This window comes from Elaeis guineensis, chromosome 8 (genome assembly GCF_000442705.2).
Source record: "Elaeis guineensis isolate ETL-2024a chromosome 8, EG11, whole genome shotgun sequence".
Taxonomy (NCBI): domain Eukaryota; kingdom Viridiplantae; phylum Streptophyta; class Magnoliopsida; order Arecales; family Arecaceae; genus Elaeis; species Elaeis guineensis.
This window is the reverse complement of record NC_026000.2, coordinates 113,858,861-113,872,281: the sequence shown is the minus strand read 5'-3', so window position 1 is coordinate 113,872,281 and position 13,421 is coordinate 113,858,861.

The following is a 13,421-nucleotide window of genomic DNA, read 5'->3' as shown; positions in this document are numbered from 1 at the left end:
AATGATAAAGAGAGGATTTATTGTATAATTCTTAAATATGTTCGTGATCAAATGGTGCGTCATTGCAGGATGATGATGTTTATCAAGTAGAGGTCGGTGTATGTCATTAGGATTGGTTATCCTCTTAATCAAGGAGTGTGGTGATACTGGTATGATATACAATAAGATATTGGAGTACATCATCACTGAACAGGTGACTCACCTACTGAGCATTCTGCTGTCAAGAGCTATTTGCGAAGTATATGTGCATAAATGTCCTTCAGACCTGAGATCACCATAGTGACTTGCAAGCAATTCACTGTACTTTGATGTCAAACTATCTGAATTTCTAATGCAATGACAGAAGGCTACTGGGTACATCCAAATACTTATAAAATCTATGTATGGATCAAGATGGAATTGACCCCTCTGAATTATAGGAGCTGATGTATCACTGTATTTTAATTTAGTAAAATCTTGAACAGGATAATCCATGAGATGGATTTGAAAGATTAAAATATAATGTGGATAAAACACTCCGGATTGACAGTTAACTTGAGATCATCCTGAAGCATTTAGGGTCAAAGGAATGAATTATACAATAACTATATGCATAGGTTCTACAATATTCCTGTATGATAATTTGATCTATTCAGATGTCAGAAATCATTACTAGATGGTAGCTTCGATTAGTACATAAATCGGTTCCTGTGCTACCGTCTTAGTGTTTGAACCTATGGAGTCACGCACACAAGTCAGACAATGTAGGAAAGTATTGGCCTTTGTTTATATATCCAATTTGAAAGTACTTGACTTAATTAAATATATAGAATAACTTGATTGAGAATTAAATTATAGGTCAAATGGGATTGAAGAGTTGACTATGTCTAGCTAGCACTACATATGAAGTTCAAGTTCAATCCCGAAGATGAACAGTTCTTGATCTATGATCCAGAAAATCTATAAGAGATTGGATTTAAGTATTAATTAATTTTAGATTAGATCTAAATTAATTAGACTTAATTGGGTTCAAAATTTTAAGTTAGATTTAGTCCTAAAGTCTTAAATAGTTTAGAATTGACAGTCTTTCGAAATTATTTTGAATCAGCTTCGAATTAGATTCGATTTGAATCAATTTTGGATGAGATCTTTGGAGTCCTATTTCTACTAGGACTCTCTCACTCCTTGGCTGACCAGCACCTTGTAAGGTGCTGGTTGTGGGCCATCCCACATGGGTGTGGGTGTGGGTGCAAAGTAGGCACCATATAAGACGCCAATCCTTTCTTATGTAGGAGTCCTTCTTTGATAAGTAGTAGACTGATTCAAAGCTTGTTTGAATTAAGAGTCCTATACTTATTGGGTCATGAGATTCATCTATAAATAGAGAGAGTTTCTACCTATGGATGCATAAGAGAGAGCATAGAAATCAGATTGAGAGAAAGAGAGAGAGGCGTGAGAGCTTGTAGGCATCCCATCCTTGGCGTGTTGCCCCACCTTGCCACCCCCTTTTCCTTTTTGGCATGGGCCCTCCTTTGGGTGTCCCCTTGCTGGTATGAGGCATCACACCTGATGTCTCTCTTCTCTTCCTTAGCGGCCTTGCAAAGGTGTATCAATTCAGAGATTCATCAAACTTTTCTGCGTTGCCTGATGTGCGTGTGAAGTAGAGGGCATGCAGTTCTAGGCCTACACGAAGGTTGAATCTAGATTCTGAAAATTTGATCCATATTCTACTACAATCTAGATAAAGATTTGATCTTTATTTAGTAGAATATATAGAAAAATTTTTAGATGTAATCCTGGTTATCCATGAGAAATAGGTTTTTTTTCTTCAATTGGTATCAAAGTCAGATTTTGATACATGGATGCATAACTGAATTTTTTTGTATTATTTACATAATATATGTAATTAAAATTTTATATTAGATATTAAATCTAATTTGTATCTATCTAAATAAAATTTGTGGTCTGATTTTGATTGAATTATAAGAACCTAATCAATGGTTGGTTAAGGTTTGTTATAAGTTTGTTATAATAATTTTTATTGTTGCTAAATTTTATTGGAATAACAATCTGATTTAAAATTTATTTTAATAAAATTTTAATATTATTATTTTGGTTATGAAGTCAGACTTATTTTAGATCTGAATTGAATCTATTTTTGACAGATCTTCAGATCTGATTTCTAACAAAATTCTGCACTATATCAAAATAGATTTAATCAGAAATTTAGTCCTTATGCGTTCATGTTTGCATCTAATTAATTTTTTATATGATACTAGATCTAAAATTGATATTTTATAATCAGTATAAGATGTGTTTCAGATCTGATATAATATATATGAAGCATCAAATTTAATTAGATTAGATGAAGAACATGATTGATAAGATCAAGGATATATTCATGACAAATTATTTTATCAAAATTGCATATTGATGTGATTACATATGAAATTAGATTTTAAAACTTAGTAACCTAATATTCAGATTGATGAGATCACCAGACTATCTGGTCATAAGAGATCGAAGAGATTAATCTCCCCATTCGATGGATTCTCTTATGATGTGTAGGGGTGTCATTGTGATCTAATTTTATGAAAAAAAAATGAATAGATTTTATAAATTATTTTAATTATAAATATATTTGAATTGATCTAAAATAATTTATGATTATTATAATAAGATAAAATCAGATATAAAATTATTTTAGAATCTAAATAGTATGTTACATTAGATATAATTAGTATTGATCTAAAAGTTATGATAATGCATGAGATGTATGTCTGAAGTTTAGATCAAACCTATGCATGTTTATTTGTTAAATATATTATAAAAATTTATTTTCATCCATTAAAATATATGGTATGCTTCATCTGAAACTCTAGTAGAATAGTTCTACAAACTGAAACACATGTTTCACACATTTAATTTTGAATTAAATTTAAACGATCTAGATTTGGGAATTGAAGATTATTAAGACACCACATAAATGATGGGTTATGGATTAGCTTGAATTAGATCTTTCTAATGGGTTAGACCTAGAGTAAGAAATAAATATAGAATAAATAGAGAATTGATTAAATCTAATCAAGTGTTGAACTAGATTAGGTCAAAAATCTCTAGATCGACCTCAATAGTTGAAGTTTGATCAAGTCCATATTTTTGACCTTAATAAAAAGACCATGATCATGACTCTATAATTGAGTCCAAATCTTCTAGTGGACCAAATCAAAACTAATTAACCAATTGTATCTAAAGTAAGTCTGATAGATTTGATCAAGTGTTTTTAATTGAGAGCTATCATCTAGATGCGTCTAAGATGAGTTAATGGCACATCCCTCTCACTGATCTCACTTACCTGACCAATATGGTGGATTATATTTTGATTAGATTACTAGTCGATTCAAGCAGATCCATGCCATCAAGTTTAATCAGTATGACTGATTTAGGTATCTTTAGACCAGCTTGTGTCCAATCCGCTATATGACTTGGTGAAGTCAGTGGGAGAATTTATGACTTGCTAGTCAACATCTTCTCTTATTTCAAATTAGTATAAATAAATTTTTTAAATTATTAGTCCATAAAATGATATAGTTATGGAGATAACTTGTTCATAGCTTCCATTAAGGTGCATAATAATGAGTCCAATATTTCAAATAGGCATTGGAGGTGCCACACGTCTGGTGTCTATTATGTATTGGAATTATCATCCATTATATGACCATCTTATTGTACCTTCAGATCAATGCTCAAGTTGGTTGAGCCACACTCGGATTGGACATCCGTTTGTTGGATACACTTGGTGTCATCATATTAATGGTTGGACCTAATCAGAATTTTCAGTGGAGGTACCACACGCTTGCTGAGAGGATATCTAGGACAAAACCTAATTGCTAAAAGTTGTTTGAGAAATAATTTGTTATAAACCTACCCATGGATGCACTAGGTTGGTCGAGCCACACTCGATCCGAATGCAGTCTATGTGGATTCTAGTATGACTAAGAAATTAAATAATTTCTCAAGTTGGAGGTACAGGCTACCAATTCATACAAAATAGTAGGAAAACTTTTATATTAAAATCTATGTCTTTAGGATTACAAGTAATTCATATACTAATAGGCTTTTATTTTTTCTTTCACTATGGCCAACCACTATCCCTCCGTTCATTGTTGGACAGCGACAAGCTCATCGGATCCAACTTCGATAACTGGTATTGAAATTGAAGATCATCTTGGAGCACGAGAGGATTCTATATGTCCTTACGGATGAGGCACCTGAAGAACCTACTGTCTAACACTATGCTCTGCTGTGAGAGACACTTACGTAAAGTGGCTTAATGACCGCACGACTGTGCGTTGTGTGATGAGGACAGTGATGAATGATGAACTTAGCTATAAGTTCAAGGATGCACAGCCAAGGGATCATTCAAATGTTGAATGAGTCCTTTGGCACCCCTAAGAATGTGGAGAGACACAAAACCTCCTGTGCGGTGTTCAATGCCTATATACGAGAGGGGGCTTCAGTCACCGATCATGTGTTGTACATAATTGAGCAGATTGAACGCCTGAGTAAATTGGCTTTCCATTGCATGAACAGTTAGGCAAGAATGCTATTCTCAACTCGCTATCAAAATCCTACCTATCTTTCCTCAGTTATTACAGAATGACGAAGCCTGCAGTGAACTATCATGATTTGTTAAGATTGCTAAGACTTTTAAAAAGGTCACCACTTAGAAGGAGTAGGTGCATATTGTGGAGGTTCATCTATAGGTCATCAATCTTTAGGAGAAAAAAAAAAAGGTACAAAAAACTCATGCCGTCGATCCTAAGCAGAGCAAAACGTGAAAGTCAATAAGAGCCAAAAAATGCTTCTTTGTAAGAAGTGGGTCATTGAAAAAGAAATTATTCTGTTTACATAGCCACCCTTGATCCGAACAGACCTAAGAAAAGAGAAAGAAGTAAACGGTTGCTTTACAAGGTACTTATATGATAACTTTTGTAATTTCTCTATTTGTGATACTACTATCTGGGTATTGATACCAAAAGTCCAATTAATATTTGTAATTCATTGTAGGGACTGCAGATAAGTGAAAGTTTGAAAGGGTAAGCGGTTCCTGAACATTGAGATGGAAGCCTTGTTCCAGTCCTGACTTTAGAACTTTACAGCTTATCTTCGAGTCCAGTAGTGTCATATTAGATGATTGTTTTATTGTCCTTCTTTTTTGATTAATGTCATCTCTGTAGATCTTTTGGCCAACTTGGTTATAAGTTTATAATAAAGGATGATTTTTGTGATATCATTATGAATGATACTATAATTATACGAAGACAATTAAGAATAGCATATACACAATATCATGGCTATTGTGTATTGTATATATCTAGTAAACATCCTAAATTAGATAATGTCAGTGAACTCTACCTTTGACATTGTAGGCTGGTCATGTGAACAAAAATAAGATCGACAGGTTAATCAAGGAGTGTATCTTTGAAATAAATGATTGTGAATCATTACATACCTGTGAATCCTATCTACTTGATAAGATGACTAAGTCACTTTTAAAAAAAAGGTGAAAGAGCCAACGATGTCTTAGATCTAATACATACTGATGTATGCAGATCGATAAATATAAGTGCCAAAGGAGGATACTACTACATTATATTTATAGATAATCTATCGAGGTATGGGTATATCTATCTTATGAAGCATAAAAAAAATATTTGAAATATTCAAATGATTTGTACTGAAGTAGAAAAATAGACTAAAAAGAGTATTGAGATCCTTCGATCAGACCGAGAGGTGAATACCTCACCAGTGACTTCTTGATATATCTAGAAGAGAATGAGATTCTCTCACAGTGGACCCCTCCTAAATCACCACAACATAATGAGATGTCAGAAAGGATGAATCGAACATTGTTAGACATGATCTGATCCATGATGGACTTTGTGAGTCTATTAATCTCTTTTTGGAGATATGCTCTAGAAATTGCCTGCTATATTCTGAATAAGGTACTAAACAAATCTGTCGATAAAACTCCATATGAGATATGGACTGGACGTAACTGGTACTCTCACACTTAGGATTGGAGGTGTCCAGCTTATGTCAAGCATTTAAAGATGATAAGCTTGGACCTAAATCGATAAATGCTTATTCATATAATACCCAAAAAATTAAAGGGTACTACTTTTACCTCGCTGTAGAGCAAAAAGTATTTGTCAGCAATAGGACAGTCTTTTTGAAAAAAAAAATTCTTAAAGAAGGAGCTAATGCCTATAAAATTGAACTTGGTGAAGTTCAAGAGGTGAAAGCACTAACACAACATAATTGGATTTGATTGGAGAATCAAATTCAGAGCCAATAGAGGTGCATTAAGGAGATCCGATAAAGTACCACGTCAGTCAAATAGATACTACGATTTCTTGATCTAAGACGATGACTCCATCAAACTTGATGAGAACGATGAGGATCCGATCACCTATATGGAAGCTATGAAAGGTCTGACTCCAAAAATGGCTTGAGCCATGAAGTCTGAGATGGGTCTATGGAGATCAATGATGTATGGATACTAGTTGATCTGTTCGAAGGGATAAAACTCATAGGGTGAATAGATTTTCAAGAGATAAAGAGGAGCGATGGAAAATAGAGACCTATAAAGCCCGTTTAGTTGCAAGGGTTACTGTCAGTGTTATGGTATTGACTATGACGAGACATTCTCTCTTGTGCAATACTCAAGTCCATCCAGATTATCTTGCTATAGCTGCACACTTAGATTATGAGATATGGCAAATGGATGTCAAAACTATTTTCTTAATGGAGAGCTGGAAGAAGAGGTATATGTGATATAGCCTAAAGGTTCGCATCTACAACGAGTCAAAGTGTGTAAGCTAAATAGGTCTATTTATGGATATAAGCAGGCATCTAAGAGTTGAAACATGCATTTTGATAAGGTGATCAAAATGTATGGCTTCGTTAGAAATGGAGAAGAGCCTTGCGTCTATAAATAGACTATCGATTCTGTAGTCATCTTTCTTGTACTGTATGTAGATGACATACTATTAGTAAGAAATGACATCCCGACTTTGCAGAGTGTGAAGCTGTGGTTATCATCACAGTTATTCATGAAGAACTTGAAAAAAGATCTTACATCCTAGGGATGAAGATCTATATGGATAGATCTAGAAGGTTGCTTGGATTATCACAATCCACGTACATTGATACCATATTGAAGCGGTTCAACATGAAAAATTTCAAATAAGGCTATCTTTCGATAAGTCATGAAATTATTCTCTCCAAGAAGGATTGTTCGACAACCCTGAGGAGAGAGAGCATATGAGTAGAATATCATATGCTTCGACAGTGGGATCTATTATGTATGCCATGATGTATATGAGACTGAATGTGCCTATTCACTAAGGTAGTGAGTAGATACCAGTCTGATTCGGATGAAAACATTGGAAGGTTGTGAAGGCAATCTTTAATAGGTATTTGAGAAATACTAAAGACAATGGCTTATCTATGGAGACACTGATCTGAAACTTGTAGATATACTGATTCTTATTTTCAATTAGATTTGATGATAGCAAAAGCATGTCGACTACGTATTTACTTAAATGAAGAGCTGTTTGCTGAAAGAGTTTCAAGCAATATACTATAGTCAATTCTATACCAAAGCGGAATACAATGCTGCATCGGATGCTGTAAAGGAGACAGTGTGGTTGTAAAAATTTATTATCGACTGAGAGTTACACCTTCTATTGATGGTCCTATCCTGTTGCATTATGCAGCTCTGGTGCCATAGCTCAGACGAAAGAACCAAAGTCATACCAGCGCACCAAGCATATTCTACGCCACTATCATCTAGCTGAGAGATTGTGAACCAAGGTGACATCGAGCTTCAAAAGATCGATGGAAAGAAGAACCTACTGATCTCTTCACTAAAGCTCTCGGGATCAAAGAGATGATGATTTCAATGAAAGATGGGTATAAGATACTGTCCGATTGCTTTAGTCCAAGTGGGAGTTGTTAAAAATATGTCCTAAAATCAATCATATGATGATTGAGTTCCTTCTATATATAAATTATTGATTGATAAATAAAATTATTTTGACATTATTCATCACAAAGTTGTATTTTTTTTATAGAACTCTTGTGTTGTGATGAAGTCCTTAGAACTATTTAGTGAACGATAAAGAGAGGATTTATTATATAGTTTTTAAAATATTCATGATCAAATGATACATCATTACAGGATGATGAGTTTATCGAGTGAAGTCATTTGTGCCATATGGGTTGGTTGTCCTCTTAACCAAAGAGTTGTGATACTAGTATGCATACAGATGAGATGTAGGAGTACATTATACTGAATCGTGATTCACCTACTGAGCATTCTGCTGTCAAGAGCTACTTATGAAGCATATAGACATAAGTGTCCCTCAGACCTGAGATCACCATAGTGACTTGCAAGCAACTCACTATGCTTTGGTATGGACTATCTGAATTTTTAATGTAGTGATAGAAGGTTATTAGGTACAGTCAAATACTTACGAAGTCTGTGTGTAGATCAAGATGGGATTGATCCCTCCAGATTATAAAAGCTGATGTATCACTGTATTTTAATTTAGTAAAATTTGGTTAGGATAATCCATAAGATGGATCTGAAAGGTTGAAATATAATATGGATGAAAAACTCCGGTTGACAGTTAATCCGAGATCATCCTAGAGCATTTAGATCAAAAGAATGAATTATGCGGTAACCATATGCATAGATTCTGAAATATTTTTTTTGATAATTCGATCTATCTGGATATTGAAACCATTGCTAGATGGTAGCTTCGATTAGTATAGAAATTAATTTTCGTACTATCAGCTTAGTGTTTGAACCTATAAAGTCATGCACACAAGTCAGACAATATAGAAAGTATTGGGCTATATTTATATGTTCAATTTAGAAGTACTTGACTTAATTGAACATATAGACTAACTGATTAAGAATTAAGTTATGGGTCAAACAGATTGAAGATTGACTATGTCTAGCTAGCACTATACATGAGATTCAGTTCAATCTCGGAGATGAATAGTTCTTGATCTATGATCCAAGAAGTCTATAAGAGATTAGATTTAAATGCTAATTAATTTTAGATTAGATCTGAATTAATTAGACTTAATTGGATTTCAAATTTTAAGTTAGATTGGTCCTAAAGTCTTAAATAGTTTAGGATTGATAGTCTTTCAAAATTATTTCGAATCAGCTTTGAATTGGATTTGATTTGAACCAATTTTGGATGAAATTCTTAGAGTCCTATTTTCATTGAGACTCGCTCACTCTTTGGTGACCAGCATCTGGTATGGTGCTGGTTGTGGACTGTCTCACATGGGTGTGGACGTGGGTGCAAAGTAGGCGCCATATAAGGCACCAATCCTTTCTCATATAGAAGTCCTTCTTTAATAAGTAGTAGACTGATTCAAAGCTTATTTGAATTAAGAGTCCTATCTTTATTTGGTCATAAAATTCATCTATAAATAGAGAGAGTCTCTACCTATGGATGCATAAGAGAGCATAGAAATCAGATTAAAGAAAGAGAGAAGAGAGAGAGAGGCATGAGAGCTTGTGGGCATCCCATCCTTGGCGTGTTGCTCCATCTTGCCACCCCCTTCTTCTCTTTGGTGTGGGCCTCTTTTGGGCATCCCCTTGTTGGTGTGAGGTGTCACACCTGGTGTCCCTCTTTCCTCCCTTGGTGGTCTTGCGAAGATGCATCAATCCAGAGATTCATCTCACTTTTCTGTGTTGTCTGGTGTGTGTGAAATAAGGGTTTGCAGTTTCAGACCTGCGCGAAAGTTGAATCCAGATTTTAAAGATTTGATCTTTATTCCGCTGTAATCCATATAAAATTTGATCTTTATTTAATTGAATATAAAAAAAAAATTTAGATGCAATCCTGGTTATCTAAGAAAAATAGGTTTCTTTCTCTTTAAAGATCACTGATGAGTAAATATCTACATGATTTCTCATATTGATCACGTTCAATGTAAGTTATTCTCTAACAACTGCCTACACTCTCATCTCAATATCATCATACCCTGATTGTGACTCGTTTGTCCATAAGAAGGTGATCCATGCATCAATCTTAAATAGATTGATCACTATCCTCCGTAACGATCTTACGATCGAAAGAATTTAAAAACTAACCATTAATAATGTGTGTCTCAAATTCTCAACATCTTGAGAATATACAAAATTATCTTTATTAATTTTTAGATAAATCATGGACATATAAATATGATTGAAAATAAAAATATTATTTTATTAATAATAAAATTTTATCAGTATATGAATAGATCCTGAAATTACATAATGTCTCAGCCAACAATTGGCTTCTAGGCACATATCTAACAGTCACATATCTAACATGAGATCATATGCTTGTATTACACATCCAACTATCATCATAGTCTGTAATGCATCAGTTGATTGCATGATTACTCTGACTAAAGCTTAGAGTTACATAAATTTGTTTCAATCACATGGCTTGGCAATTATTTTCTGGCGGTGATGACCACTTGTAAATAATGTGTGAGCATCTTAATGAAACAAAATCCATGTTTTTGTTTCATTTAACATTTAAGTTCTAATTGACCATAAGCATAATAATTAAGCCTAACAAGATGAGTGACCCATGAGCACTTGAACCATGGGTAGCACTAATTGAAGGATGTCTCATTTTTTGTAATTCTCTTGTTATTATATAGGTTTTCCTTATATCTCTTAATAGTTTTCTACTATTATAATCTCTTGTATGAGTCTCTTTAAAGGGTGCTAAAGCTAGTTAAGCAATACACTCTCTTGTAAATTCCATATAATCTATTCAATATGGTGGATCTAATTTTTGGGTGAATCATACTAAACCTTGGTGTATTGTGCATGCTATATTCTCTATTATTTTTTATAATGGTATTGTATCAATTAGTATCAAAATTTAGGGTACAGACAAAGATATTGTAGATTCACGACTCGGTCTATGAGGCTTCAAGTACTTCTCGTATTAAGCCATCCCTCAACTTACTTAGTCTACCTCCTCTAGATGGAATTTGAGGGTGTCAAGGTTTCGGCCTTGGGGTTATTATCTCAATTCATCAATTTCATGCATTTGGCTCGAAATCCTTCCATTATTTTTTTGTCATTGTGCTGCCACATGGCTGGTTATGCATTTGTTCTTAGGATATCATCAGGAGTTAGGATATGGTGTAAACAGCTACATTATATTGAGGGGGCATGTTTTGCTGTTGATGGTTAATTTATCCTTGTCCAATAGCTACAGCTTATCTCTTTTTATCATTTTTAAATCAAGTTTTAATGTGGTGTTACTTTTCTAATTGGATGGTGATTGTTGCATTAATTTGATGCTTCTAAAGATTCATATGATAATTGCTACCTTCATCTGCATTTACCCGTATTGTTACAAGTGAAGTATCTATTTTCTTCACAAAAATCTGGTTATTTGATTGGATCATCAAGAGAACCACACCAAATCTTGGGTGAAGTACTCATGCTTTTAGGCAAGGTGTTGATTAAGCAAGACTAGAAAAATAAAGTGACAAAAAGTAATTGTCAGTTGGATCTAGGAGGAAACTAGAGAAAGTCAAGATGTTAAAGAGACTATTTTTCTTCCAAACAAACATTTTTGCTAGAAAATACAGTCAAATCATTGGTTCCATAGGTCACATCTGAGAGGCCATGGCAGGTGGTGATAGAGATTTTTCCCCACATATCACATCTGAGAGGCCATGGCTAGTGGTGATAGAGATTTTTCCAAATAGATGTTCTAAACCCTAATCTCTTGGAAAGAAAATTTTTTTTTCTTGGGATATTGTAGGAAAATCAAAGAAATGGACTAAACAATTGAAAATTGGAAGATGGGATCTAACATACAAAAGTCAAAAGGTTTTTGAATTAGTACTTGAGAATCTATAGATTATAGAATCCTAAAATGCTCTAATTCTTCTCATCTTTTGTGGGTAAGAGCATTAAGGGAGGTAGGATCTTGGTTCATCCTATCATTAATATTGTAAAAGGTTGAAGGAGGTGAAGGGAGCATGAACTACTGGAGGTAGAGATGGAAGATGGACCTTTTGATCTCTTTAAAAAGGTTTTAATATCATGTCCTAAAATGATTTTAATTGATTGCGATGCATTGAGAAGTGGTTTGCTCCGAATGGTTAGCTACCTTATTAAGCCACATAGACCATCCTAAAAGAAAAAAAAGATGCATATTAAGGAGGGTATGGTGGAAATGTAGGAATTCCAAAAGACATGAGCACTTCGAATTTCCGAACATCATTCCTATTAAAGCAGTTGTGATGTTATGACACACCCTATTATCCAATTGATTGATGGTTAATAGAATGTGGAGGGTATTTTTTTATGCCATATCTAGACATCCAAGGGTTGTTGCAGATGTAGCCACCCTGAAGTAGAATTAGAAGTAACTATCACAAGAGACCAAGCCTCGATGTCATTGTGATCATCCTGATGGCAAAGATGGGCAAGTATTATATATATAAATTGGTCTCAATGATATCTTCACAAATAAGATTATGCTACAAGACAATTAAGGAAAGATAGCCAACATAATGAAAAGGTAATCTAAAGAAAGTTTTATGCTAAGACGAATAGAAGATGAGTATCAGCCTAACAGTTAGTGCTAAATGGCCATCCTAATGACCATGCGGTAGTAGGAAGTCAACCAATGTCAGTTACCAAAATTGCTAGGAGTGGAGACTAAACATGGATGACAATTGTCAAAGTAGGCAGTTACTATGTTTTAATACAACTAATGGAATTGTACTCCATGAGGATCTTCGATCCTTCAATAATCAATCCAATAAATTTTATGTTATCTTAGTTCATTGTTGTTTCTACCTTAGGAATAGGAGTAACCTAACTTTTTATACTATGGCTTAATGGTACATCCTTATCATTGTCCAATGTTACATTCCTCTATGTAGCCCAGCTCTACACTCTTTATCTATCTTCTTTAAATGGTAGTGTGATGATGGCGAAGGCCTTTGATGGTCAAGACACATGGATCATGTTGCTTTCTATCCTTCCTTCGATTATTTTCTAGCTAATTCGATGCTTGTGGCATGCCTGCTCACACAACTCCTTCCTATTTAATTTGTCACCACTGCTCTCTGTGACATCTGGATGGAACTTTGTTAGCAAGCCGTGCAATATTTTTGGATAGGATGGAAAGAGTGCCAACACTATACTATACCGGCATGTGGACATTATAAGGGGAGAGGAAGCACCATTGTATGATTCCTGTATTATGAAAAAAAACTCAATAAGGGCAAAAATCATCAGAGGTGCAATTATTTAAAAAATCAAATGCCAACAGTTTGATTCGGATACTCAAATGACTAGTATATCCCATCATCCTATTTGA